The sequence below is a fragment of the Nicotiana tomentosiformis genome, chromosome 12 (genome assembly GCF_000390325.3).
Source record: "Nicotiana tomentosiformis chromosome 12, ASM39032v3, whole genome shotgun sequence".
Classification (NCBI taxonomy): Eukaryota; Viridiplantae; Streptophyta; class Magnoliopsida; order Solanales; family Solanaceae; genus Nicotiana; species Nicotiana tomentosiformis.
The window spans coordinates 1,680,377-1,708,236 of NC_090823.1; the positions used below are offsets into that span (position 1 = coordinate 1,680,377).

General features: G+C 37.5%; 1 long non-coding RNA gene and 1 pseudogene across 1 annotated transcript; one reads left to right on the forward strand and one right to left on the reverse strand.

Annotated features, from left to right (window-relative positions):
• Nucleotides 1–12,931: 12,931 nt before the first annotated feature.
• Nucleotides 12,932–17,846, reverse strand: LOC104093889 (cellulose synthase-like protein G3; annotated as a pseudogene).
• Nucleotides 17,847–19,071: 1,225 nt separating this feature from the next.
• LOC138903600 (uncharacterized) lies at nucleotides 19,072–26,415 on the forward strand. The gene is made up of 4 exons (XR_011412915.1): nucleotides 19,072–19,270; nucleotides 22,096–22,187; nucleotides 23,540–23,607; nucleotides 25,436–26,415. It is a non-coding gene; the product is annotated as an uncharacterized lncRNA (long non-coding RNA).
• The last annotated feature ends 1,445 nt before the right edge of the window (nucleotides 26,416–27,860 follow it).

Sequence of the window (27,860 nt, forward strand, 5' to 3'; positions counted from 1 at the left end):
ATATGCTTATTTGGGTAGTTCTGACACTTTACCTGTTATTGTTTCTTCTCACTTGTCTAAATTGCAGGAAGAAAAGCTATTAAGGGTGCTACGTGAGCACAAGCGAGCAATTGGGTGGACAATGTCTGACATTAAAGGCATTAGTCCAGCTTTCTGCATGCACAAAATCCTCATGGAGGACGGACACAAGCCAAGTGTAGAGCATCAACGCCGACTAAATCCAATCATGAAAGAAGTGGTAAGAAAAGAAGTGATTAAGTGGCTTGATGCAGGTATAGTATTTCCAATCTCTGATAGTAAATGGGTAAGCCCCGTTCAATGTGTGCCGAAGAAAGGGGGATGACTGTAGTAGTTAATGAAAATAATGACTTAATTCCTACAAGAACTGTCACTGGATGGAGAATTTGCATAGATTATAGAAAATTGAACAATGCCACCCGGAAAGACCACTTTCCCCTTCCCTTTATTGACCAAATGCTTGATAGGTTAGCTGGCCAGGAATACTACTGTTTCCTGGACGGTTATTCGGGGTATAATCAGATTGCTATAGCCCCAGAGGACCAAGAAAAAACTACATTTACATGTCCTTATGACACGTATGCGTTCAAGAGAATGCCCTTCGGTCTTTGTAATGTACCTGCGACTTTTCAAAGGTGTATGATGGCTATTTTTACTGACATGGTTGAAAGATTTGTAGAAGTATTCATGGACGATTTTTCTGTGTTTGGATGTTCTTTTGATAATTGCTTGATGAACCTTGATAAAGTGCTTGCTAGGTGTGAAGAGACGAACTTGGTGTTAAACTGGGAAAAGTGCCATTTCATGGTACGTGAAGGTATAGTTTTGGGGCACAAGGTGTCAAAAGATGGTCTACAGGTGGATAAAGCAAAGGTGGAGACGATTGAGAAATTGCCCCCACCGACATCCGTCAAAGGCATTCGCAGTTTCTTGGGTCATGCAGGTTTTTATCGTCGTTTCATTAAAGATTTTTCGAAAATTTCTTCTCCTTTGTGCAGGCTTCTAGAGAAAGATGTCACCTTCAAGTTGGATAATGCATGTCTGAAAGCCTTTGAGGAGCTGAAGGGAAGATTGATGACTGCACCAATTATCATTGGCCCAGATTGGGCACAACCATTTGAGTTGATGTGCGATGCAAGTGACATAGCAATCGGAGCGGTTTTGGGGCAAAGGAGGGATAAAATCTTTCACTCCATTTATTATGCGAGCAAAACTATGAATCCAGCTCAGATGAATTATACAGTTACTGAAAAGGAGTTGTTTGCAGTGGTGTGGGCGTTTGACAAGTTCAGATCCTATCTAGTGGGAACCAAAGTCATCGTCTACACAGATCATTCAGCTATCAGATACTTGTTTGAAAAGAAAGACACCAAGCCGAGGCTGATTCGTTGGGTCCTCCTCTTGCAAGAATTTGACTTAGAGATCCGAGATCGAAAAGGGACAGAAAATCAAGTGGCTGATCATTTGTCCAGATTAGAAAGTCGGAACCATGTAGCTGAAGGAGGGTCAATCAAAGAAACATTTCCTGATGAGCAATTATTAGCAGTCACCTCAGGTGAAGCCCCATGGTATGCAGATTATGTGAATTTTATTGCAAGTGGGGTGACACCACTAGAATTGACACCTGACAATAGAAGAAGATTCTTACATGATGTAAGGCGCTACATGTGGGATGAGCCATTCTTATATAGGCAATGCGCAGATCAGTTGGTGAGAAGGTGTGTTCCTGAGGAAGAGATGAACGCTATACTGCATGACTGCCATGCTTCGCCATATGGAGGTCATCACGGCGGGGATAGAACCGCCCAAAAAGTGCTACAATCAGGTTTCTATTGGCCAAAATTGTTTAAGGATGCACATGCCTTTATTAAAAATTGTGATAGATGCCAAAGAACCGGAACTATCACGAGGAAACACGAGATGCCCTTACAAAATATTCTGGCAGTAGAGCTTTTTGATGTTTGGGGGATTGATTTCATGGGACCATTCCCATATTCTAATAGGCACAGGTACATCTTGGTGGCGGTCGACTATGTTTCTAAGTGGGTGGAGGCTATTGCTCTTCCTACTAACGACGCAAAGGTAGTGGTAAGCTTTGTAAAGAAGCACATCTTCACACATTTTGGGACTCCAAGAGTGTTGATAAGCGACGGGGGAACTCACTTTTGTAACAGATTGCTGAACAATATTCTTGCAAAATATAGAGTTAAGCACAAGGTTTCCACTGCCTATCATCCCCAAACGAGTGGTCAAGTAGAAGTTTCCAACAGAGAGGTAAAGCAGATTTTGGAAAAAACAGTAAGTGGGAATAGAAAGGACTGGGACGGGAAGCTAGATGACGCATTATGGGCGTATCGCACTGCATACAAGACCCCCATAGGTACTTCTCCGTACAGGTTGGTTTATGGGAAGGCATGCCATTTGCCCGTCGAGCTTGAACACAAAGCTAAATATGGAGATGGACTTGGCCGGTGAGAAGAGATTGCTACAACTCAACGAGCTTGATGAGTTTCAATTGCATGCGTATGAAAATGCCAAATTGTATAAAGAAAAGACCAAAAGGTGGCATGATAAGCACATCCAACATCGTGAGTTTGAGCCAGGTCAAGAAGTTCTCTTGTTTAATTCAAGGCTAAAGCTTTTTCCAGGAAAGCTTAAATCTCGATGGTCGGGTCCGTTTGAAGTGGTTAGTGTGAAACCTCATGGTGCGGTAGAATTGCGTGATACAGGTTCCAATGCGACATTCTTGGTAAATGGCCAGAGAGTAAAATACTATTGGGGTGGTGACATTGCACGTCACAAGACCTCGATGGATTTAGTGGAGGCATGAAGAACGTGTTGCGTCGTGCCGCGACGTTAAATCAGGCGCTTCTTGGGAGGCCACCCAAGTTAGTTAGTTCATTATTTTGTAGGAATTAGATCTTGTATGTATATAAAAAAAAAATTCAGAGAAGTCGCTTAGGACGAGTCGCGTCCAAAAAAAGGGATCCAGATATGGGAAAGCAGAGGGGATGCGTCGCATCCCCCTCAGCATGAAAAAAAATTGACGGACCAATTGCTCAAGGCAGTGAAGTCTGTCTATCGCGTCCGCGTCGCGTCCAACCAATTTTTGGAGAAAGCAGAGGGGATGCGTCGCGTCCAAGCTCGCACGCACAGGTAAGTGCTATATTTTAACACATCTTAGGCCAAAAACAAAACTCAAACATAAAAACAAACATGACACCCTAACATAAAAAAAAGCCCGTCTTCCTCGTTCTTTCTTTAATCCCAATTGCTACGCATCCAAACGCGACAGGTACGCATCATCTTCTTCGTTCTTTCTTTTTCTTCTCCAAGTGCTCAATGGTAGCAACAAGTTAGGTTTTGCCAATTTCAAATATCACACATGTGATTAAGAGAGGGACTGAAAAAGCCTGAGGTTTAGGGCTGTCGTTCTTGTTAGTTGTAATGGTTGCGAGATGATAAACTATAATTCCCTTCATCTCGTTAATTTTGGGGAGGGTAGTCGCATCACCCAACTGATAGAATGAACTAGGCACAACTGTTGCATATCACATGTTCGATGAATTGACCGTGAGGTAAATTTGGGCATCGGTGAAGTCTGAGTAACCGAGCAACATTGGTATATGCTTGTGTATAAGTGTGAGGTTCTTTGTGTTGATTGTGTACAACAATGTTTTGAGCCTATGATATATTGTCTAAATGAATTGAACATCCGACACATGCTAGACATCTTGAATTATAAAGTGTTACTCGATTTACATTGTGTGAGCGCTATGCGTAATGATATGTCGTGAGAATAAGTGTGGGGTCGAGTGAGGTGCTATGTGCAATTGAACATGGTGAGTGAGCGTCGCTCGGATAAACCTCATGTTGGGCATAATGATATCTATATAGCCATGAGCTATAGTTTCATGAAGTATTGAATGGCATGACTCTGCGAATAATTGGAAGTGCAAGCTGTTGCAACTGTTTTAGAGCTGAACTTCACTGTTTTATACACTAATTGTTGATTTCTTTGCATTGCAGGTAATTAGGTTCGTAAAATGGCAGCAACGAGTAAACCGTCCAAGCAACAAGACAAAGATAATAACAAGCAACCGCCCAAAAAGCCTACCGGAAAGGCAGCAGGTGCCCCAAATCCACAGAAAAAAAGGAAGCGGATGGAGAAGGAAAAGGAACTGCAGCCTAGGCAGTTAAGTGATGATTCAGAGCAAGAAGAAGAGGAACCATTAGTCAGGAGGACAGTGAAGAAGGGTATTACAAAAACATCATTAAATCCACCAAGCAAAGGGATAGAGATTAGAGAGCCTGTGACATACCAGAGAAAAGCCTCCAAAAAGAGTGATCCGACTGATAAGGGAAAGGAGAAGATTACTGCAGAATCTGAATCCGAATCCGATTCGGATAATGACCTTCTACAGGTCGACATGAGTGATGAAGATGAGGGTGAACCCATAGACCGAGTTGCTTGGGAGAAGAACTTTGTTAATAAGAAGGCATTCCGAGCCTATAATAAGATACTGGGTTCAAAGAAGTATATTCCAGAAAAGCCGATCAACATCGGAACACTTAAGAAAAAGTACCCAGAGTTTCTGAAATCAATTCGCGAGGTGCAACAATGGGGACCCATCTTGAAGGGTCACGGCAAAGCCAACCTCACTATTGTTAGAGAGCTTTACGCTAATTGGCGTCACGCCATGGGCAACATTGTGAGAGTAAGAGGGGTAGATATTAATGTGTCAGCTGAAGCTCTGAATAATTTCTTAGGGGTGCCACACACACTAACAGATAGGTTTGACTCCATATGCAAAACACCAGATTATGCACACATTAAGTCTGTCCTATGCCCTACCAGGAAGGATGCAGATTGGAAGCATGGGAGTATGGAGTACTATTCTATAGCCAAGGAATTCATGAGTGCGTTAGCACGTGTGGCTCTAAATTTCATATGCAACCGCCTGATGCCATGCCAACACAAAACTGATGTCCCTCGTCACCGCGCACTAGTGTTGTATGCTTTATTGGAGGGGATACCGCTCAACTTAGGAGCCATCATGCATGATCAAATACAGCGCACCAGGATGAATTACAAGTGGAGGCTGTTCTTTGCAAATACCCTATCGGCTTTCTTGACAGAGATGGGAGTACTATGGGACAAGGAGAATGACGACATTGAGGCTAAAGCTCCAGGACCATACGATGTCACTCATGTTCTAGAGCCGAACAAGGGAAGGTCTTCTAAGCTCACCATTCAACAGTTATTTGAGCAGATGCAAGCAGATATGCAAGAGAACAGGGCTGAGTTGATAGCAACTCGTGTCGAGTTGAGTGCCACCAGGGATGAGTTAAGTCAGACTCGTGCGGATCTAAGCCGAGTCCAGACTGAGCAGGCAACGATAATGAGGGAGATATCATTACTCCTCAGAGCTCTGGTTCAACGTGCAGATATAGACATCTCACAGCTGATTGCATCGTCCACTGCCGGACCATCCACTCCTGTTCCCCCTATAGTCCCTGAGGCTCCACACACCAGGCCTACTGAGGTCGATGTACCACCTGCTACAGAATCAGCTCCAGTTGGTGATGATAGGATAATGACAGCTCTCCCTATGCGTGAGGATGATGTTGCAAGGCCGGAGGGGGTCTTGATGAATGCCATGGATGCCGATGCTCTTCCACAGACTGCGAATGAGCCTTCCACCTTGACTTGAGGGAGTTTCTTCTCACCCTACTTTACCTTATTTTTGTGCATTGGGGACAACGCACAGTTCTAAGTGTGGGGTGGAGGGTATTCATATTTTTTTGTATGGATGAATGTACTAAACTGTTACAATTTGATTGTTGGGGGCTGTAAGGATTAATGGCATGTAATAGTAGTAAATTCATCTATATGGAGTAACTCTCAGTTGATTCTTGAAATTAGTTTAGTATTAGGAGATTGACGTAGTAGCCTTGAGTAATTAGTAAAATTTTTGTGTAGGTAGTAATAATCCCCTGTGGTTTTTCTTTGTGCATCGGTTCTTTTCCATGGGATGTATTTTGAACCGGGCAGTAAATTTTTTTTTTCTTTCTTTCCTTTGAGAATAGATTAGAGTTTAGAAAATAAATAGAGGAAGAAATATGAGATTCATAGGGGCTCTTGACTTGTTTGATAGTAGCATATTCAGGTTTTGGCATGTGTAGTGCCTTTCCTATGTTTTAAAATTGATCATGAAGCCTTTATAAATTGGATAGCATGTTTTGTGGCCCCTATTTCTCGTTTTCTTGACTTGTGTTCACTTTGCGCTTAATGCTCAATATCTCGTGGCTCCGCGAATACTTGCATTGTTTGAGAGTCGGAATAGGGCCGTCCTTAGTGAGTCATGTGCCATGTGTGGTGAGATTTTTGTGTTGCCCATGTATTGTACTTGTGTCTAGAACTTGCCCGGTATGTGAGTTGAAGCGAAATTTTAGGTGATGCTCGGTTTGAAAAATGATTTTAGGCTTTCTTTGATCTTTTTGAGCTTATTACTTATCACAAATAAAATCTATCCCTAGTAACCCTTTTGAGCCTGTAGACCTTTTTATTTGATACCCACATTACAAGCCTATACCCTTTTTATTCTTAATTGACATTATTTTGATCCTTTTACCTCTTAAAGCACTTTAATTGTTAGATGAGCGCTAAAAGAAGTAAGAATGGACTAAGTGTAGGGTGACTTTTGAGTGGAACCAATGAAAGAAAGAAGGGTGCACTTATTTTGTAAAATAATACACCACTAGCGGAAATTGAAAAAAAAAAAAGAAGAGAAAAATCTGGAAAAAAAAAAGAAAGAAAAATATAGATGAATAAATTGTTATCTTGTTCTTGCTAGTGGGTATGAATTAAAGTAGTGCTTAAAGAAAGAGAAAATATTGTTGGGGTGATATTATTTGTGAAATTGAAGTGGTGTTGAAGAATTTGCGCTTAAGTTATTTGATGATGTGTTAAAGTGCTTAGGAGGTTGAGTCACTATTCCTAAAATATATCCTACCTTTTCCTTAGCCCACATTACAACCATGAAAAAATCCTAATTGATTTTAGATCGAGCAAGCTTACATTAGTAGAGATTTACATTAAGGGCAAGCATATGGTACCAATTGCATGCATATGACTTCTCTGTGAGAGTGAGCGATTTTCTTTGATATATGTGAGTCATTAAAATATTTGATCATGAGATTCGAATGTGTGGATTGAACTCGCTCTCTTGTTCTTGTTGTGAGGGCACATGGTTTCACGAGGGATAGGTAACGTTATTAAACTTCTCTATGATGTTGGTTGTTCAAGCCATGAGTGCATTGTGATATTGAGTCAGTTTTTGAGGTTAGGATTGTTGTGAGCATGTTGTCTTTGTTCGAATATGTTTAAAGAAGGGCATACGTAAAGGGAAGTGTGTGTGATGCATAGTCTAGAGCCTAATTGTTGCAAATAACCATGGTCATAGGTGCAGTGTGCTTTGAATGATAAGAGCTTAATTTTGTTTCGTCTACTATAGGATGGTTTGTTCGAGGACGAACAAAGGTTTAAGTGTGGGGTAGTGATGTTTGGCATATTTCGATATGTGTTGATGTTACTTTACCCATGTTTTAACTGCTTCTTGATGTTATTTGATCTTTAAAATGCCCAACATGGTTTAATTATTGGTTTTATGACTAATTGAGTTGTGTGTGGTGAATTAGGGTGTTTGGAGTGCAAAAATATGAAGAAAAGGTGCTCTAGGTAGAGGAAGAGAGATTGGATGCGTCGCATCCATCTAGAAAAAGATCAGTTCGCGCACCCTTAGCAGTGAAGTCAGCCCATAGCATCCGCCATAGCATCCGCACCTGGGCAAAGCTGAGATGGAGGAACTAGGGGTGGATGCGTCGCATCCACCCTCGCATGCAAAGCTGAGAAATAGAGGACAAGGTGGATGCGTCGCATCCACCTTCGCAGGCAAAACTGAAATGGAGGACGAGGTGGATGCGTCGCATCCACCTTAGCATCAATCCCTGAAGCCGATTTGGACTAGGAATAGGAGAGCTTTGGCCCACGACTTTTGTACGCAATATATAAGCCAAAAACGCCTCCTTTAGGTTATCTAACATATTGGGAAGGGGGAAAAAAGCCACGACAAAGCTGTGGAGGCCGGAATTCATCTTGAGTTCCTATTCTCTCTTTCTTTTATTGATTCTTATGCACTCCTGTGAATTTTTGATGATTGCCTGAATATGAGTGGCTAAGAACCCTATTGTTCTAGGGTCATGGGTATACATGAATGTTGATGTTTGAAGTTTAATTTGACGAAGTTGATTTTATCATATTGGGTTGTTTATTTAATTCTGTTTTTAATTATTTTGTTGAGTAGCTAACAGTGAAATATTATCTACGAATCTAGAGTTGAACTCGAAAGTGGGAACTCTTGATTGCATATAGAATTAAATAGAGCAAGTTCTTAAATCCGGGCATAAGGGATAGGATTCACAATTGGGATAGACATATACCTAATTGCCTTGCTCGGTTGCAGTACAGGAATTGTAAATGCGTTCTTGTTAAGTTTAATTCCATAGACATATAGGTATTAAGTTAGCTTGAATAGGCGAGTAAGGGCTTGACAGACTCTTATGAGTAAGATCAACCCTGTGAACCAACAATCCAGATAAAGCAATTAGTTATTTTAAGCTAAGGATGCAACATGATTGTTAAATAATCCGTGACCCTAGAATATTATCTCTCATTGATTGTTATTTAAAACTATTTAAGTGTTGTGTTGATTTCTGGTATTCCATTACTTGATAGTCTTTAGGTAGTAAATTAGACAATTATCTATTTTATAAGAAATCGCTTGAATCGATAAGCTATTTGAGTTTGAATTAGTCAAAAGTTAATCATAAGTCCTCGTGGGAACGATACTCTATTCACTACTCTATTACTTGACGATCACGTATACTTGCGTGAGTGTGTTTAGTCGCAACAACAACCACTTCTGAAAATTGTGCCCATGAGATAATTCCAGCTTTGGTCTAGAAATTCCCTTTTTGGCTGAATGAGTCTTTAGCCATTCTCCTCAGCAAGAGATATGCTTATATGATGCAAGTTTGAGCGCGTTTTTTCTGTGATTTTAGCTACTATAACTGTTGATAGCCATTTCCTGTGAAATGATTTTTTTTATGATAGAGTACTCATTATAAAGGTTAACATTTAATCTTGCCCATGAAATTACATTTGCATTTTTTGTCACTCTTTTGTCCATAAAATATAATATGTGTTTTCCAAACATTACATGAAGTACTGCTGCTGCAAATATCTATGGGTATAAAAGGAACTTGAACTTGCATAACTGATGGATTCCATAAAAACCGAATAACTGTCTACATGGAGAAAAAATAGCAAGTATAAACCAAGAAAGGCTTGTAGATCAGTTGGTGTTATCATCAATCCCAACTAAAACAAAAGGATTAAAAAGCACTGTGTTTCAATACCAACAAAGAAACTGTTCACAATGTTTAAATTCAAACAGCAACTTCTCACTGAGGTGTTGAACAATCAAACTTTGATCAAAAAACGTAAGCACGAAGAAGTTGAAGAACATACTATGAAATGGATAAGGATACACTAAATTCAGGTAATGTTTGACACGCATGTCAAAATTATTGTTTTGCATTTACTTTTGATTAATTGCAGTGTGATTGTGTGTGTGGAGATAGAGGAACTTGTTGAAAGATGTATACGGAGTTTTATCTGGAGTTCGAGAGGAAGCTGCATACGAAGTTGGAGACGAAGAGTAATCGAGTGAAAGGACTCAATTTTCATAGAAAAAGGCCATGGATCTTAGCTAGCCTTCACGGCGCTGTGACCCAGCTTTGGGATTAACATATGGGAACTATCATTGAATGGCCCCGTCCGTGGCGTTCATTTTCACAACTTTCAGCTTCTCTTTGTTTCCGGAGGTCTGGTTTTTCTTTTTTAATTATATTGTTGCATATTTCTGCTATTAATTTCATGATATTGTGATGGTAGATCTACTGATATTCGTTATGAAATCAGAATGCTGCTTTTACTGAAGTAGTGAAATTCCCGATCAGAATTTTCTTTCTTTTTGGTTTATTTGATGTTTGTCGACTGTGATCAATGTCGTCGGCATATCATGGTATCAGGTGGACTACTCCGTGAATCATAGAAAATATAATGTGATCTCACTTTTTCTTACAGTAGCCTCGACTTGCATTTATAGCAATTTACTTATATGGAGTAGTTTCTTTCATGCATTACTTTTTCGTTGGAAAAACCATAGATGAAGATACACTGTCAAAATCTAAAGGAACTGTGAGCTCCTCTCTACATCCTAGGCTCAACTCTGTAACGTCCATGTTTATATTGAAGACGATTGGTAACCTTATGGATGTAAAATCATTTTTACAGTGCTGCAAGTGGCGCTGAGCAATAAATTTACCTACAAATAATTTAAATAAATAAAATATTATTACAGGCATGCGTCTAATAGAATCGCAAGTGATGTTGTTATCTTTGATATACTTATAACATTTTGTAAGCTAAGGAGATTTTGCTGTCAATTAAAAGTTAGATCCTTCACTGCAAGGATTTCGGCTGAACTTCTTATGAGCTATATTGTCTTATATGTTTTCTAGCAGATTTCTTGTCTTATTGATAGTGTCCAAACCAGGTTTTATAAACTTCAAAGAAGATGACAGAACCTTATCGAAGGAACAAATTTTGAAGCCATTTTCACGATTGCAGGTTAATGTCATTGTGAGTGTGTTTCTTACTGAATAGCTGCAAATTGAACTTTATATTGACTTTTGCCAACATTGCAAAATATGTTAGGAATGGAAGAGCACATCCCATGAACCTAGATTACTGCTAGCTTGTTTGTTTTGCGACTATTCCTTGTTTCAATTACCACTACCTTGCATTTCCAGAGCTGGAATTAAGAGTGTCTGTGCCTAAAGCAGGGTCAATGAAATTGTTTATGCTGCTCCATGTAACTACCACTACGTCTCCTATAGATTTGTATATATCTACAAGATCAATCATCTTTTACATTCTGGTTTTGCTTATCCAAAGAGCGATATATTTTATTTTGTGAAGTGTATTTTTCTACACTTGTTATGAACCACATTTACATATTTTAGTGCTACAGAAACAGACCCACATAATTTATTTTGGATACTACTGAACAGTCTAACCATATTTGAACTTACAGTTACACTTTGGTAACAATTAAGATGAGGTAGCAAATTCTTTTAAATTATGTACCCCAAAATAATCGTACAGCACAAAGGAAAACTTTGCAGCTTTGACAATAGCTGTTGGGCTCGGGCTGCGCCCGAGTTCATCCTAACTAGTATTAATATACAAATATATATATATATATTATCGGTTACTATTATTTTTGGGATCGATTATATTGTGTAGTTTTTTCATTTTCTTTTTCTTTTTTCTCCCACTTGAAGCTCGAAACGACTATTAATACCCTGTAGGATGATGAGCATAAGGAGAACTTCGTCCGAGGAAGGTCTCGTGTCACTATAATAACGTATACATAAGTACACAAATAGCCTTCAAAGTAGATGCTTTTGAATTTTTGCTCCTGTTTGCACATAAGCAGAACTTCAAGTTTAACAGGTGTCGCCCCTCGCTTACCCCATGAGAAATACTTTTAGCTTTAGACCTTAAAGTTCTACCTAAGAGGCAAATGGGACCAAAATTTAAAGACCACACCAAAAAGTGTCATATTTATGCAGTTTTTTGGAATCTGTACAAATAGTATCAATCTATTATGGCAACCTAGTTTGTATATAGGTTTGGGTCTATCACAAAAGGTTGTGTTAGGGTAGTAGTACTCATTCGTTTTTAATTGGAGGTCTCAGATTAAAAGCCGCTTTAATATGGAGCGTTTTACCCTCTAAAGTGAGATTTCTTGATGCGAAATTGAATTAATCGAATCTTCAAAGTGAGTCCGAATGAAAAAAAAAAGGTTTAGGTTTGGAAATTTGATGGAGCTATACATGTCCCAAGGCTTTACTTTTTGTTTCAAAATTTGATTTTTACGTTACATTATTTTCAAGCGATGTCGTTTTTTATGTCGTTTTTTATATGCAACACTAATGTTTATTCGAGAACACTTGCCACATCGATTCTTCCCGTCATTATTTTTATCTTGGACATTGAGATTATTATACATGTATGCATGTGTGTATACATATATTTGTAAATTTTTCAAAGTACAGATGGCACCCATGTATAAGGGATTAATGATCAGTGATTTACCACAAAATCAACCATTCGATCTTTTCTCCATTTTTTTTATTGGTTAACCATCTAGTATTCGAGATGCACTGGTTTGATTAATTTTAAATAATTTAAGGGGGTGCACTCTTTATTAGGTTTTTCATTCCCAAAAACTCTCAAACAAAGTTACAACGTTTTTTTCTTAATTCACTCATTACTTTAAAGTTTCGAGTTGTTCTCATTAAACATCATTTCGAGCCGTCGTTAGATGCGTCATGCATGTATACCATATCTTAAACTATCATTTGAATTATGAAATTGTCACCATCCATTTGACGTCTTACATTAAGTAATTTTAGGTAATACAGTACAACAAAAGTTTTTCATTAAAGGTAAAAGATAATTAACGTAAATACAATGAGAACAACCTTCCTTTAGTTATAGTTTGGTTCCTTTAGTAGTAAAAAAGGACAATAGGTAGGAGGCAATTTTTCCAAGTATTACTGTAATACTATATCAACTTATAATTAACGACTGTTTTATTGTTGAAAGATGCAACATTTAATTTATTTGAAAAAACTAGCTACTCTTTTATTGATGTTGCAAACACTGAAATTACAATAGGTATGTATTAAGAAAACCACAAGAAACATAAGTATGATGTTACATATGTCCTACAATACAAGAAGATATTGTGTAAAGACACCAAGCTAAAAATGTTGAGATGATAGTAATATTGGTGTGCATCCTTCCTTTATCAGCTCTTAAGACCATAGCTTCATATATTGGCAAACAATTTACTACTCCAAAACAAGCAATAAGAGTGTGGAGAAATAATCCATTGAAGCTTTCCCCTTTGGAAAATCTCACTATTGCTTTGAGGAATGCCATTCAATTGATTATTGCTGCTATTGTTAGGGGCACAAACATAGGCGAAGCAACCCCAAACTCAAAAATTCCTTTACCATACCTTGTACCTTGGTCATGATCGACTACTTTGCTTCTTATATTGAACCTTTGCGTGGCTATACCAATGTGTTTTGTTTAGTACTCAATAGTTCCAATTGGAAATGATGATAACCCCCATATCATCCACATTCTTTGATAATTCCACCATCTTTGTAATGACCCTTGTGTTGAGACAAAATTTAAACAGTCTTGTGCATACGCTCCAAGAAATAGAAAAATATACAAAAACGTCCATTGATTGGAGATCTGAAGTCAATATAAATGAAAATGTGAGCTTACGCAATCATATTTTACAATTAAAACATTTTTATGAAGACCTAATATCACGAGTAATTTGTTTTGAAAAAATCAAGAGATACCTTCGGGAAAATGGGAACTCAGGTGAGAAGAGAGAGTTAAGGAAAGAAAGCATAGAACGCGACGGGTATGAAGTAAACGGGCCAAAATGCATAGTAAGCATAACATTGGGCCATTATAGGGCCCAAAGACCGCGCACCAGTTGTAGGTGGGCTGTATTTTGAGAAAGCCACTTCAAGAAGGCCCATGGACCATCGTTTGATTTGAATAAGCCCATCAATGAGAGCAAGAGGTAAATGTCCTAAAAATGCTGGCTTTTCTGGATTGCAAAACACAGATTTCCAACCTTCACAATGAAGTTGATAACCAGTATAGAAATCCTCCACCAATGATCCATATCTAAAGCCCATCTGCACTTCTTTTTGTTGTTAGTTCAGTCACCACCAAAAAGCTTTGTTTATTATATATGTTAAGAAATGTAAAGACTCTTTTCCATGAAATGGTTACAACAACAACATACTCGGTGTAATCTAATAAGTGGGGTCTAGGAAGGTTAGTGTATCCGCAGACCTTAACCCCTATCTTGTGAAGATAGAGAGACAATTTTCGATAGACCCTCGGCTAAAGGAAAATAGAAATACGGTAGTGGAGAAGAAAAAAAAAGCAGTAATAACAACGAGAAAAACAAGATAACCGAAGAAAAAGCAGCAACAGGTAGTAATAGAAATCTCCACGAAATAGTTAAGAGATCATAATTCGTGCTACAGTGATACAAATCCAAATCACATGGGCTTCCTCCTAACCGTTACTTCAGTTGGGCTTTTCATGACATGCATGTTACTAGAGGCGAATGTAAAGGGTAAGGTATAAGTTTATACGAACCGAGTAGATCTAATAAGTTGTGATAGAATTTTAAAACTGCACTCATAAAGTTTAAATTCTGAATTTGCCTCTGCCGTTGACGATGAAAAAAGAAAATAAAACATATACATACCTTGAAACCCCAGTTAGTTTGGTTCTCATAATTGCAGCTTGCCACTTTGTGAGCTTGCTCTAGAATATTTTGGGCCTTAATAATGGGCTTGTTCACCGCATGATCTGGAATCATTTCTTGCTGCACAAATGTTGATGGGCCGCCAAACAAAGCCCGACGAAGGAAAAAGCACCCAGTCCCTAAGTAATTGGGCCCAAAAAGCCCATCCATACCCAATGGGTTAATTTGGGCCAGAAATTTTGAACTCACTGGCATAGATATCAGCCCGATTAAGCCCATGAAAATGCTGTGGTGTCTGAATGTATGCTAATTTGGGCCAGAGGTATTGGTCCAAGAAGTAGCATAAAGCCCGTTTAGGAGTTGATGGATCATTTGAGTACATGTCACAGTCCAGTGTTAAGATTATAGGTGCATTTGTCATGATTCCCGATACTCGAAGCTTCGCAATTAAAAGGATAAAAAAATATAATTCAAATCTAATTTCTATTTTCATGTGTTATATATAGACAATAACAACAATAACAATAAATTCATTATAATCTCACAGGTGGGGTCTGGGGAGGATAGTAAGTACGCAGTCTTACTTCTGCCGCGTGCAGGTAAAGACGTTGTTTCCGAAACAAGAATGAAAAATCACAACAGTATAGAGATGTACTATATATATAGAATATCTAACATTCCTTTTGTCAACCCGAATTATGTGATACTTTTCGATTCTCGAGAGTTAATTTAACTTATTTTCGAAGCTAAGTTGGATACGATCAATTTAATATTTTATAATTAAAATTAAAATATTCACAAACTATATGAAAAGTACTTAAGTTGCAATTCTTCTTATATCAATAAGATCAAAAAATATATTTTAAAATATTTGTAAAAGTTCACATAGTTTGAACCTCGAGAATCGAAAAGTGTATCAGATAAATTGAGACGGAGGAGGTAATTATAAGATTTATCTGCTAACAGTAGAAAGATATTTAAATACGTAGGTGTAACCACATGCAGTCGGTCTCTACACCAAATTATATTAGCTTACAATAGTTAATTAATTTAATCAGGTGAGAGGCGGATCCACGTGGATGGGCATGGGGCACGTGAACCCATGCTCCTCTCCCTAAACTGTGTATCACAGTGGTATTTTTAGGACAAACTATTTAATTTTCCATGTGCGAACCCATGTTCAAAAAAGCATTTGGTGCAGTGTTAGATTTGTGCACCATTGATCCCTAGGTCTAGTATAATCCAAGTTCCTTCAAATCTCATGCCCTATTTTTCTTTTCTATTTCTTTTTTTTTTTTAATATATCCTTAAATTAAAATTTTATTTTTATTGGATTGTGTTTTCTTCATTCTCTTTTTTGGTTCAATCATTGAGTTTCAAAACCTCTAAAAAATAAAATTTAACAAGTTCCCTCTTTTTTTTTTTTATTTACCACTCTCTTTTTGATTAGTTATTTAATTTTAATATATCGAGCTTAGTATTTGTAACTATAAATAACGATATTATCATTGATAGCTCTCCAAGGTAAGAAAATTATTTATTGATATTTGTCTATGGAATGATAAGTTTTTGTAATAACAATGTTGATTGTTCTTTACTTGTCAAGTTGTTGTTAGTTCATGGTAAAATTTTAGAGGACCAAATCAAATGGTGGTCGGGTAGTGGTGCACCCATCTTCCTGAAATTCTGGATCCGCCTTTGAATAAAGTCATTAGAATGTAATATAATTAACCATGATTAAAAAATAAAAGTTTATTATTTTAATTTAATACATATCATACATTTATTAATTTAATATAAACTATGGGTAAATTTTACCATACTCAAATTCTATTATTTGGAATTTTATATCCGCTTCTATTATGGCGGGTGGAATTGGCTTACCAGAACGTTAAGCGCCCTTGCTTTAAAATGGTGAGGTGAAGTGTTGCATTTCTGCCTGGAAATATAGACAAAATTTGGCATAAAAACATCTGTAATGTCTTTGTCTGTGCCGTTTGCCAATAAAACCTGCTCGAAGGATTTGAGCAAAAGGAGAGTAAGATATATCATGAAAAAATTTAAAGTTATATAAGCACTGTTAGTTTAAAAGTTATTTTACACTATCGGGGTCGTTTGGTAGGGTGTATAAGAATAGTATAGTAATGTTGATATTAGTTATCCTAAAATTATTTTTTACTGACTATTTAGTTTGGTGTATTAAAGGTCTTAAAAGAGCAATTTTATCTTTATACATGCTTATCCATATATTAAAAACTATGATATTGCTAATACCATGGTTTGCTATGTATAAGAATAATATTGAATAAGATATATTATAACTAATTAATACAAGTATTAGTTATACAAAGGTCGTGAAAAAACTACTCCTAAACAAGAGACTAATAATACCAAAGCTAATACATATATTATTTTTCCTAATACATTCTACCAAACGACCCCTATTAATATAGTTTAACCTGTTATATCACGTTAATTTTGTTTTTATTTGACTGTCAATTAATGTTTATCATAGGACGATTACCTATAATTATCTTATAAATATTCCGAGGAACTTAAAAATACAAACCTGAATAATAGAGGGGAGATGATGGCGAGTAAAACCAGTAGACGAAAATTTTGTATAAGCTTGACGCTCGTCCTCGTTGCTAATGTACTCTTCTCCTATTCTTCCTCTTTCCACCACCTTATTTATCCTCTTAACCATGCTTTCGTACATCAGCTGCATGTATGGATCATGCAAAAACAACAGTATTCAGAGGCGGATCTAAGATTTCTAGTACATGGGTACATTATTAAAAAAAAAAAGAGAAAAAAATATATTAAGTGGGAACTGATTTCTATTCCTCTTAGTAATTAAGTTAACCTTCAACCAAGTGCACCGTTCAATCTTATTGAACCATGAGTGTCAACAGTTAAAAGGATTTCGACAAAGGATTAGTGTTCGACATGGCTATCCTTTGGTGACAGTATCTCCCCTGCCTATGAGTACCACTATCCGCGTTTCATTTATGTGACAGTATTTAACTAGCATGCAGTTTAAAAAAGAAAGAAAAACTTTTGAAATTCATGGTCTAATACAAGTTATCGATATTTGTGTGATTATAAATTATCCCCACTAAAGATAAAATGAGAAATTTAAATTTAAATTATTTCTATAAAAACTTGTATGAGTTCCTATAAATAGTTGGACTTCTCATACACATTAATACATCCGATAATCTACAGCAGCAGCACCAAAAAATGGAAACTATCGCCACCGCCACCGCCGCCGCGAGTACCGTTAATAGCCCTCTTCACTCTCTCAAAGTCATGCATAAACGCATGGTTCTCAACCGTGCATTTGCTCTTATTTACATATTTGCCATCTTAGCTCTTTTCTATCACCATATAACACAAATATTTCACCACACAACCATAACACGCATTTCCTTGTTAATTTGTGACACGATCCTAACCTTCATGTGGAAAAGTTCTCAGTCTTTTCACATGCATCCCATAACACGTAAAGAATTCCCCGAAAAACTCAAAAATTTAAAAACATTTCCCGCGTTGGACGTATTTATTTGCACGGCGGATCCGTACAAGGAGCCGCCGGTTAACGTAGCGAACACGGCTTTGTCCGTGTTGGCGTACGATTACCCGACCGAGAAGCTCTCGGTCTACGTGTCGGACGATGGAGGTTCGGAGCTTACTCTGTTTGCTCTTTTGGAAGCTGCAAAATTTGCTGTACATTGGCTACCGTTTTGTAGGGATAATTGGGTTTTGGAAAGGTGTCCGCATGTATATTTCAGGTCGTGTAATTATGCAGCAAACTCCCAGTTTCATACAATTAAGGTATTTTTTTTTTTTTTGGTTTCTATGAAAGTGATTAATTTTGCATGGGAGCTAAAAGTTCAGTTTGTTATTGATAAAAAAATAGATTTTGAACGCTCGTGCATAGCTCACTAGCAAAGAGTGCTAAACTTTGCCACTCGCAACTCATGAATGCTACCGGGTTAGATGAGCCAATAACCAGAGGCGGATGTAGAGTTATAATACCGGCAGGGGCGAATTTATAGGCAAAAATATGTGGCACGTAAATGCATAGTCTCTCCGCAAAATTAGATATTTTATGTACGCATCACCCCTCCTGCACCACACGACCCTTCCATGCAACTTCCATCACTGTTTAGTTTATAAAATGGCATGGGGGGTCTAGACCATCTCACTATCACAAAAAAAAAAACTCGATTTAGCGACAGATTTTTGTGATAAATATTTTTCCGTCGCTAAGTAGCGGCAGATTAACTACGGAAATAGATTTTTATCGCAAAAAAGGTAAGTAGAAGAATTAGTATCTAATTTAGCAACAAAGTAGCGACAAAATAAAAAAAAACCGTCGCTAAAAATTGGCGCCCTCATTTTAGCAACAAAATAAGTGAGGAAAATTTGATGACAAAATTTATTACATATTAACGACGGATTTAGCGACGAAGCATGTATGTCACTAATCTTTTTCATTAATGAGAGTATCTTTACCCTTGTTGCTACGGAAATTTTTTGTCACTAGGTATTTAGGGGAAAAAATTGTGTCAAAATAAGTGTTGCTGCTATCTTTACCTTTGTAAGACTAAAACATAAGGTCTTTCTCACAGAAAAATACAGTAAGAAACGAGCCCCTTTGCTTCTTCTTCTTCTCCTCTAATCTTCCATTAATCTTCCCAGATGCGCTACTAGATCATCTCTTTTCTAAAAGACTGGTATGTCTCTGCTTTTTTCTCTGTTTATTAGCAATTTTTCTATAGTAAAATTTTTAGGGCTTTGGTATATGTAAAATAAATCAAGCTTTCATCTCTTCTCCCTTCTTCTTTGTAGTATGTGAAGTTAAATATGAAGTAGGGGTTGACATATTCTGGGTATATCTCATTTGTGCATAAATATATATTGTTATTACTACTTATTGTTGCTAAAATCTGATTTGGGGGTTTCTTTTATGTTGAACTCTTGATTAATACCAATTTTGGTGATATTTGGTGATTAAAATCTAATTTAGGTGTCTTGAGATCTGCATGGCTTCCAATTTTTTTAAGGTGAAGTGCTGAAAAACTCTACTTTGTTGGTGAACTTTCACGTTGTTTTGTCCTGCTTTTAAGACTGCTTTGACATCAACCAATTCCAGCATCTTCCGAGTAACCTGTTCCTTCACTCTACCACTAGTAATCTTGGAGTTTTGCCACTCTTTTATGCCGCATGTATAGCTGGTTTGTGCAGATGTTGAGACTGTATTGCCACCCACCAGTTCCAACTTCTTAGCATCATCAATCTTGTCATTCATATCCTCCAATGGTTCATTATGCTGCAAAACCTTATAAGAGTTTAGAGTACACAACTCCTTTGCACCTTCTGTTTGATCACCATGCTGCACATTATCTAGACCAACTATTTTTTGACTTGCAGCAATCGTTTTGCAAGCTACCAGAGTCCATACTTCCTCCATATTTTTCTCCTCATTGTTGCTCAGTTTATAGGCATTCAAGCTAGCTATAGATGCACCAATATTCCCAGCCAAAATGCTACTGGAATGTGCAGCCACTTGAACACTTTCATGTCTGGTTGTTTCCTTTTCTTGTTGCAACAGATTTCCAGTCTGCACATTTGCTTCTATATCCCTATGGTTGCATGATTGCTCAGCTTCAACATCTATTTTTTTAAGTATAATTGATTGATATACATCCCAAGCAACATTAGTAGCATTCACCGCTTACCACATTCACCAGTTGCAACTTCAAAGTGTTGCATCAAATTTCCAGCTTGGTCATGAGCCACGCTTGATGCATACTCTTAGTTGGTGATCGACTCACCTCTGCCCCGTCACTACCAGTTAAATTTTGCAAAGCCTTAATAACTGAATTTTGTGTAGCTGCTATCTCAATGTGAGTTGTACCAGTTTTGCTTGACGCATCAAAACCAAGTCCAGCTCTTTCCTCCTTTCTTTCAAGACCTCGACCATTATCGTGCATAACAGTAGGTGTAGCCACTGCTGGTTTTTCAATTACTTCACGTGCAGATGTAGTAGCTAGATCACCAATCATAAATAACTTTGTATGATTTTGTAAAGCTGAGCCCACAGCCTGGTAAATCCTCCCCAAAGCAGTAGCTGCAGGAATATCCCTAGGAGCTTTAGATTTATTAGAAGTTTTTCGTTGATCCGTATTACTCTGCACAGTATTTTCAGCAGCTGTTTTCTTTTCAATAATTTGTCCAGTTTCAATTTGAACTACAACTGCATTAGGCACATTTTTAATAGCTTCCTTAACACATGTAACAACAATCCGATCAGTTGGTGCATTTTGAGAAACCCCATGCTCCACTCGAACTTCAGTAGCTGGAATAATTGTGACATTGAATTTTGATGATTGCGAGCATGTTCCTCCTACATTCATCTTCTCAGTCACACGATCACCACCATTACCAGTAGACGACACCATAACAACCTTCTTCTTTTCATCCAATAAAGTCCTTATATCACCTTGATATTACTCAGCAGATTTGCCTTCATACGTAGCCTTTTGATGATCATGACTGCCATTTTTTTTCTATTTTCTTGACATATGAGTTATGTAGCTTTTTGCACCATAGAAAGGGATTTAGTTCAACCGGATTTTGTTCCGAAAATATGTGAGACAATTGGATGAACAATAGAGTTGTAATGAGATGCAAAGTTGTAACTGCAAGTACAATAGAGTAAGAATAAAAAGAAAATGACAATCAGATGTGATATCTGTGACTAAAACTATAGACTACTTGACTAACAATTTGCTACTAAAGGAACCATGTTGCTTTCTGCCAAATTTGATGTCCTTGTCCTCCAACAAAGCTGTATACATCCTTGCAAAAATAGTAGAAGCAAGGACATCTCTTGAAGGTTTAGGTTGCCCACTTCACCAATTTTGAAGCATCATCTATATGAAAAATCGGACCCTTATCATGTGATGCTGCCGTATTTTCACCAGTTAACAGAGCAGCAACAACTGCAGTCATAGCCCCTTCACAATTTTGCCCGGAATTAGCCACACCACTATTCCTCATAGCAGACTGTTTTTGAACTTCAGCAGGTTGTATGTGAAACACCTGCTGCTTACCACTATTGTTATCTTTTTCTGATATTTCCATAAAACTTTGGCCAGCAGGAATAACCAATGCATTAGTTCTTGTCTCCACCTGAGCATTAAGATTTCCAGCATCGCAATTTACATGTGCACTAGTTGCCTGTTACAGAGTAACACTCTACTGATTAGTACCACTTTGTGACAGCAAAAACTTCTGTTGCTCTATGTGTTCAACTCCTTCTATCAACAATTGTCCAGCTCTTTTTGCATTTAAAAAATCCCTAGCATCTCCTTGAAACTTTTGAGTTATTATTTTGAGTATTTGGATTTCTTGGATATGTTGGGAAGTATATAATCTGAATTTTTTTGTAGGGGCTATTCTTTTTGTTCATGTACTATTGTATACTTCTTGGTACCTCCATTAATAAACTGTTTTACCTTATCAAAGAAAATAAAGTTCTTTATTTTTTGTATAGGCTATTAAAAATGGTCGAGATCCAACACTAAGTGAGCTACACATGGTCATGATGAAAAATCTTTTGTTAGTGAGTGATCACGAATTGTACATGTAAGTCGAAAATCTAATAATTTTACTAACTTTATATATGACATTCACGTACCTGGAACTATGTGAAGACGACACTGGAATAGAGTTCTGTCGGTTCCGTTAGCTCCGTTGGGTGATTTTGGACTTAGGAGCGTGTTCGGACTATGAATCTAAGGTCTGTAGCCAATTTAGGCTTGAAATGGCGAAAATCGAATTTTTGGGAAGTTTGACCGGGGGGTTTGACTTTTTGATATAGGGGTCGGAATGCGATTCCAAGAGTTGGAACAACTCCGTTATGTTATTGGGGATTTGCCTGTAAAATTTGACGTCATTCCGCGTTGGTTTGATAGGTTTCAACACGCGTTTTAGAAGTTGGAAGGTTTGGAAGTTCATAAGTTTGATACACAGTGCGATTTGTATTTTCGGCGTTATTTGATGTGATTTGAATCCTCGATCGAGTCCGTGATAGGTTATGGAACTTGTTGGTATGTTTAGACGGGGTCCCGAGGGCCTCGGATGTGTTTCGGATGGGCTACGAGCCATTTCCTTCTATTTTGAACTGCTGTTTTCTGTCATCTGGTTTTCTTCTACGCAAACGCGAAGGGAGTCCCACGTTCGCGAAGAGGAATTTGAGGGGCTGGTGGTTTGGCCTTCGCGAACGCGAAGCAGGGGACGCGAACGCGAACGCGAACGCGAACGCGAAGAAGGATCTGGGCAAGCCTTCGCGAACGCGGCCAAGACAACGCGAACGCGAAGAAGAAAGGAAGAGTGGCCTGAGGTCGTTTGGCCTTCGCGAACGCGAAGGAGCTAGTCAGCTGGTCATCGCGAACGCGACGAGGAGGTCGCGAACGCGATGAACGATTCGAGGCAGTTGGGTTTTGGCCTTCGCAAACGCAAAGTAATGGTCGCGAACGCGAAGAAGGCCTATATGGGCAGAATTAAAAGTCCCAAAAATGGGGGTTTGAGTTCATAACTCAAAATCAGATTTGGAGCTCGATAGAAGGCGGTTTTTTGAGAGATTCTTGCGTGGCTGTTTGGAGTAAGTGATTCTTATCCAGTTTTGATTAATTTTCATGATTATGTCTTTGAATCCATCATTTAATTCGGATTTAATGGAGGAAAAATCAAGATTTTTGTAAAATCTTCCAAAAATAAAAATTTAAGATTTGGAAGTCGAGTTGTTATTGAAATTCGATAAAATTGGTATGGTTGAACTCGTATCGGAATGGGTGTTTGAATTTCATAAAAATTATGTCGGGTTCCGAGAGGCGAGTCCCGCGTTGACTTTTTGGAATAAATTTCTAAGTCGACGTTTTATTATCCGGAATTATTTTCGATGAATTTTAATGAAGTTATACAACTGATTTGAATAGATTTGAGCTGTCCGGAAGCCAATTCAAGCAAGAAGGCGATTTTGGAATATCGGTATAACTTCTAAAAAGTAAGTGTCTTGCTTAATTTCCAGTGGGGGAATTACCCCTTAGACATTGAGTCTTATGTGCAATTTGTGTAATTGAAAACCATGTATGCGAGGTGACGAGTACGTACTTGGTTTATATGTGCAAATTTCATTGATTAAAAATCCTTAGACGCCCTTATGTATTTAATTGGAAATTATTGGCACTCATTAAATCCTCCATTTGTCATGCCTAGATCCTTGTTTGTTGAAATTATTTTTTACATAATGATTTGGTGTGATTGCCACCTTGATTTTTATGTGAAATATTATTTTGTTGAGTTGTTCACTTTCGGATATTTTGTTATGATTTTTTGTGCACATTATGGTCGAGCCATGGGCTCCTTATTGTGGAAAATAAGGTATTGTTGATTTTTGTGGCAAATTGTGATATTTGAGCACTTGATGTGCAATCTGTGATAAGTTGTAATATTTGAGCACTTGATGTGCAATTTGTGATAATTTGTAATATTCGAGCACTTGATGTGCAATCTTTGATAAGTTGTAATAATTGAGCATTTGATGTGCGATCTATGCTATGTTATAATATTTGAGCACTTGAGGTACAGTTTATGAGATATGATATTGGCACATTATATTGTGGGAGTTATGTTCGGGTGTTTGCACGAGATTTCTGCGTTGCTATTATTACTATTAATTTATGCACATGCGGCGTGACAAGGCGGGCTATATATATATATATATATATATATATATATATATATATATATATATATATATATATATATGTATGTGTGTGTGTGTGTGTGTGTGTGTGTGTGTGTGTGTGTGTGACGAGACAAGGTGGGAACATTATTATGCACGTATGGCGAGAATTGATTTGTGATGGCCTAGGGGCATTATTGTTGTTGCATATTTATTTTGGGTCTACGAGGTACCTCGGGAGATCCCCTGTTGAGCACTTACTTCGGGACTATGTTTGCACTGGCCTTTGGTTATTTTGTTTTCCGTAATTTGTACATTCTTGTATTTTTCGTGATGTATTATTTGACTTAATATTAAGTGTTTTATATTTCTTGATGCATTGTGTTGACCTTGACTTTTATGTACGAGAGTTTGAGGATTTGTATTTTTGGGTTGTACTTGTCTTTGATGATTGAGTTATTTTAAATAAAAATTTTTTTTCAGTATGTTTAATTTAATAATTTTTATATCCAAATCATTAGTTTATCTGATGCTTTATTTTAAAGAAAATGTCATTTTTCTTCTCTCAAACGATTTCTAAAATAAATTTATCTTTTTGTTGATTTCTTACTCGATTTAAATATTTTAACTTTACTTTATTAAAAATAAATTGATCTTGCTGATCTTATATACATTGATATTTTGGTACGTGAGTTGTCTGTGCAGCTATGAAAATAATATGGGCATGAGGTGCCGGGAAAAAATATGATAATTTTATTATTGTCACGTGAGTTATCCGTGTGATGGTGATAGAAATATGGGCACGAGGTGTCGTAGAAAATATGAAAGTGGGTTGAGACCCGTAATTTTTATGATTTGAAATGAGGTGTCACATGGTGACTTTTACTTGAAAATATATTTATTTGAAATAAGTATATTCGAAAGATAATTATTCAAAAGAAGCATATTCGAAAGATATTTATCTTAAAGAATAATATGTGAATGATTTATATTTGAAGGACTTGACTTATTGATTGTACTTGTGTTCCTTATTCGCTTGAGCAATAATTATGATGTTCTTGTTGTCTTGTTGTTATATCACTGATTGAGTTGTTGTTATCATTGCTAGTTATTTTCTAATACTATTGTATACTGCTATATTGCACAGGGTATTAGACTAGTGAGTGTCTTGACTGTACCTCGTCTCTACTCTATTGAGGTTAGTCTTGATACTTACTGGGCACCGCTGTGGTGTGCTCACTCTACACTTCTGCACATTTTTGTGCAGAGCCAGGTATTGGAGATATCAGACTTGAACAGAGTTAAAGCGCGATCGTAAAGATTCAAGGTAGAGCTGCTTGGCAGTCGCAGTCCTTTGGAGTCTTTTCATTTCATTTACTGTTAATTTGTAATCAAACAGTATTGTATATTCGGTCTTCGTGATCATTCCATGTATTCAGTTAGAGTTCGTGACTTAGTACTACCAGTCTTGGGAGGTTGTATATCGTAATTATTTGTTCCGCTGTTAGCTTTGATTACTTATTCAACTAAAAAAAATGGCTTCAAAAGGTAATTGTAATCGGCTTACCTAGTCTTAGAGACTAGGTTCCATCACGACGCCTGTGGTGGGATTTTGGGTCATGACAATTTCTATGGGCCGAATCTTCGTGCCTCTTCTGGATTTGATGCTTCATCATCAACACCACCTCTGAATGCTCAATCAGCATCAATGGCAAATTTGGATGAGTTAGTGATTCGATTGATTCCTGCATTGACTGATCATATGGTTCATGTATTGACTGATCACATGCTTCCTGTGTTGGCTGATCGAGTAATAGGATTGATTTCTTCACCCTCACATATGCCAGATAATCTTACCGATCACCCATCAGTTGTGGCACCTTCAATTTCTCCTCATCCTACTAATATTAACGAGGTTCATGCATCGCTTTCTGATGATGACCTTCACTCCAGTCTCTCAGTAGTTAACTTTTTTTATTTGAACTTTGGTATTGTAGATGTTTTGGTATTAACGAGGTTCATGCATCGCTTTCTGATGATGACCTTCACTCTCTAGTCTCTGTTTGAACTTTATTTTAGTATTGTAGATGTTTTAAACATAATTATACATTTGCATTTAGGTATCTATTTTGGATCTTGTAGAATATTAATTTCTATGAATTTTAGTTTTTATTAAGTATCTTCTATATGCTTGAACAATATCTATTTTATTATGTAAAATAAGAAAAATATAATTTGTGACGAATTTCTTTGTAGCTATAACTAATATAGAATAACATGCTGCGACAAATTTGCGACAAAAGAATTTCGTCGCCAAAAGAAAGCCAAAAATGTCTCAATAATATGAGCGATGGATTAGCGTCGAAAAATATTGGTCGCCAATTAAATCTGATGACGAAATGACTTGTAGATATGGTGACAGAATTGATGAGAATTGCGACGGATATGTGTTGTCGCTAACTGTAGCTACAGATACAAACCGTAGCTAATTCATCGCTAACTTACCAATAGATTCAAAATTTTTGTTACTAAGGGGTTAGCTACGAGCATATTAGCGACGGACATAAATCCATCGCTAATCCGTTGCTAAACCTGTTTAGCGACAGAAATATACTATTTAGCTATGAAATTAGTTCGTCGCTGAAGTCATTTTTTTTTGTAGTGTATCTTAACTATTCTGAAGTTAATTGGTTGATCAATGATATCTTGCAACTTTTCCCATGTTGACTCCATCTGCAGTTGTCCAAACCTTTGCTTTACTATGCCGGAAAGATTGGAACCAATCAACACTACAGATCTTTGGATAGAAGGGAGCTCTGCTCCATATTTGCTGGCACATTTGGACCTCCATAATTCCCATATTATGATTTGTAGCAGCACCTTGGTAATGAACGATGCTACTGTATTCATAGGTCTTAGGCTCCACCACGAATATAGTAGCTGTATCAGTTGAGTGTTCCTGCAATTAATGCCAAAAGGTGCACAAAAAATAGACCAGATTGTTAATGCAAATGTGCCTGAGCAAAATAAATGCTCTATGGTCTCAGGTGATGGTGTCCTACAGCAGTAGCACTTAGGAATTAACACAATCCCAATCATCGAGACCCTATTATCCGTAGGTAATCGATTATGTACTGCTCGCCAAGTGAGAAAGGCCATCTTGAAAGGGACTGACTTATGCCATATCCTTGTGTCTGTCGCAAATATGCTTTTTCTCTGTCTAAATATTTCCCCGGCTGATGATACTGAGAATTGTCCTCTACGAGCAGGTGTCCATATTGGTCTGTCGGGCTTTTCGGTGTCCAACTCAACTACAATATTTTGCAGTACATTTCTGAGTGAGTTTGGCCATAGAGTCCTGGTAGTTCCTTCATGCTAGCCACCATTAATGAGTACTTCCTTCAACCTGATATCTTTAGGTCTCACCCCTTCATCCAGATGACTACATAGTGGTCCCTCTGCTGTCCAATTATCATACAAAATGAAATCTCACCTTTCCCGACTAACCATACCAGGTTCTCTTCCACTTTATCTTTTATTTTTCATAATTTCTTCCAGCTATGTGATGCCCC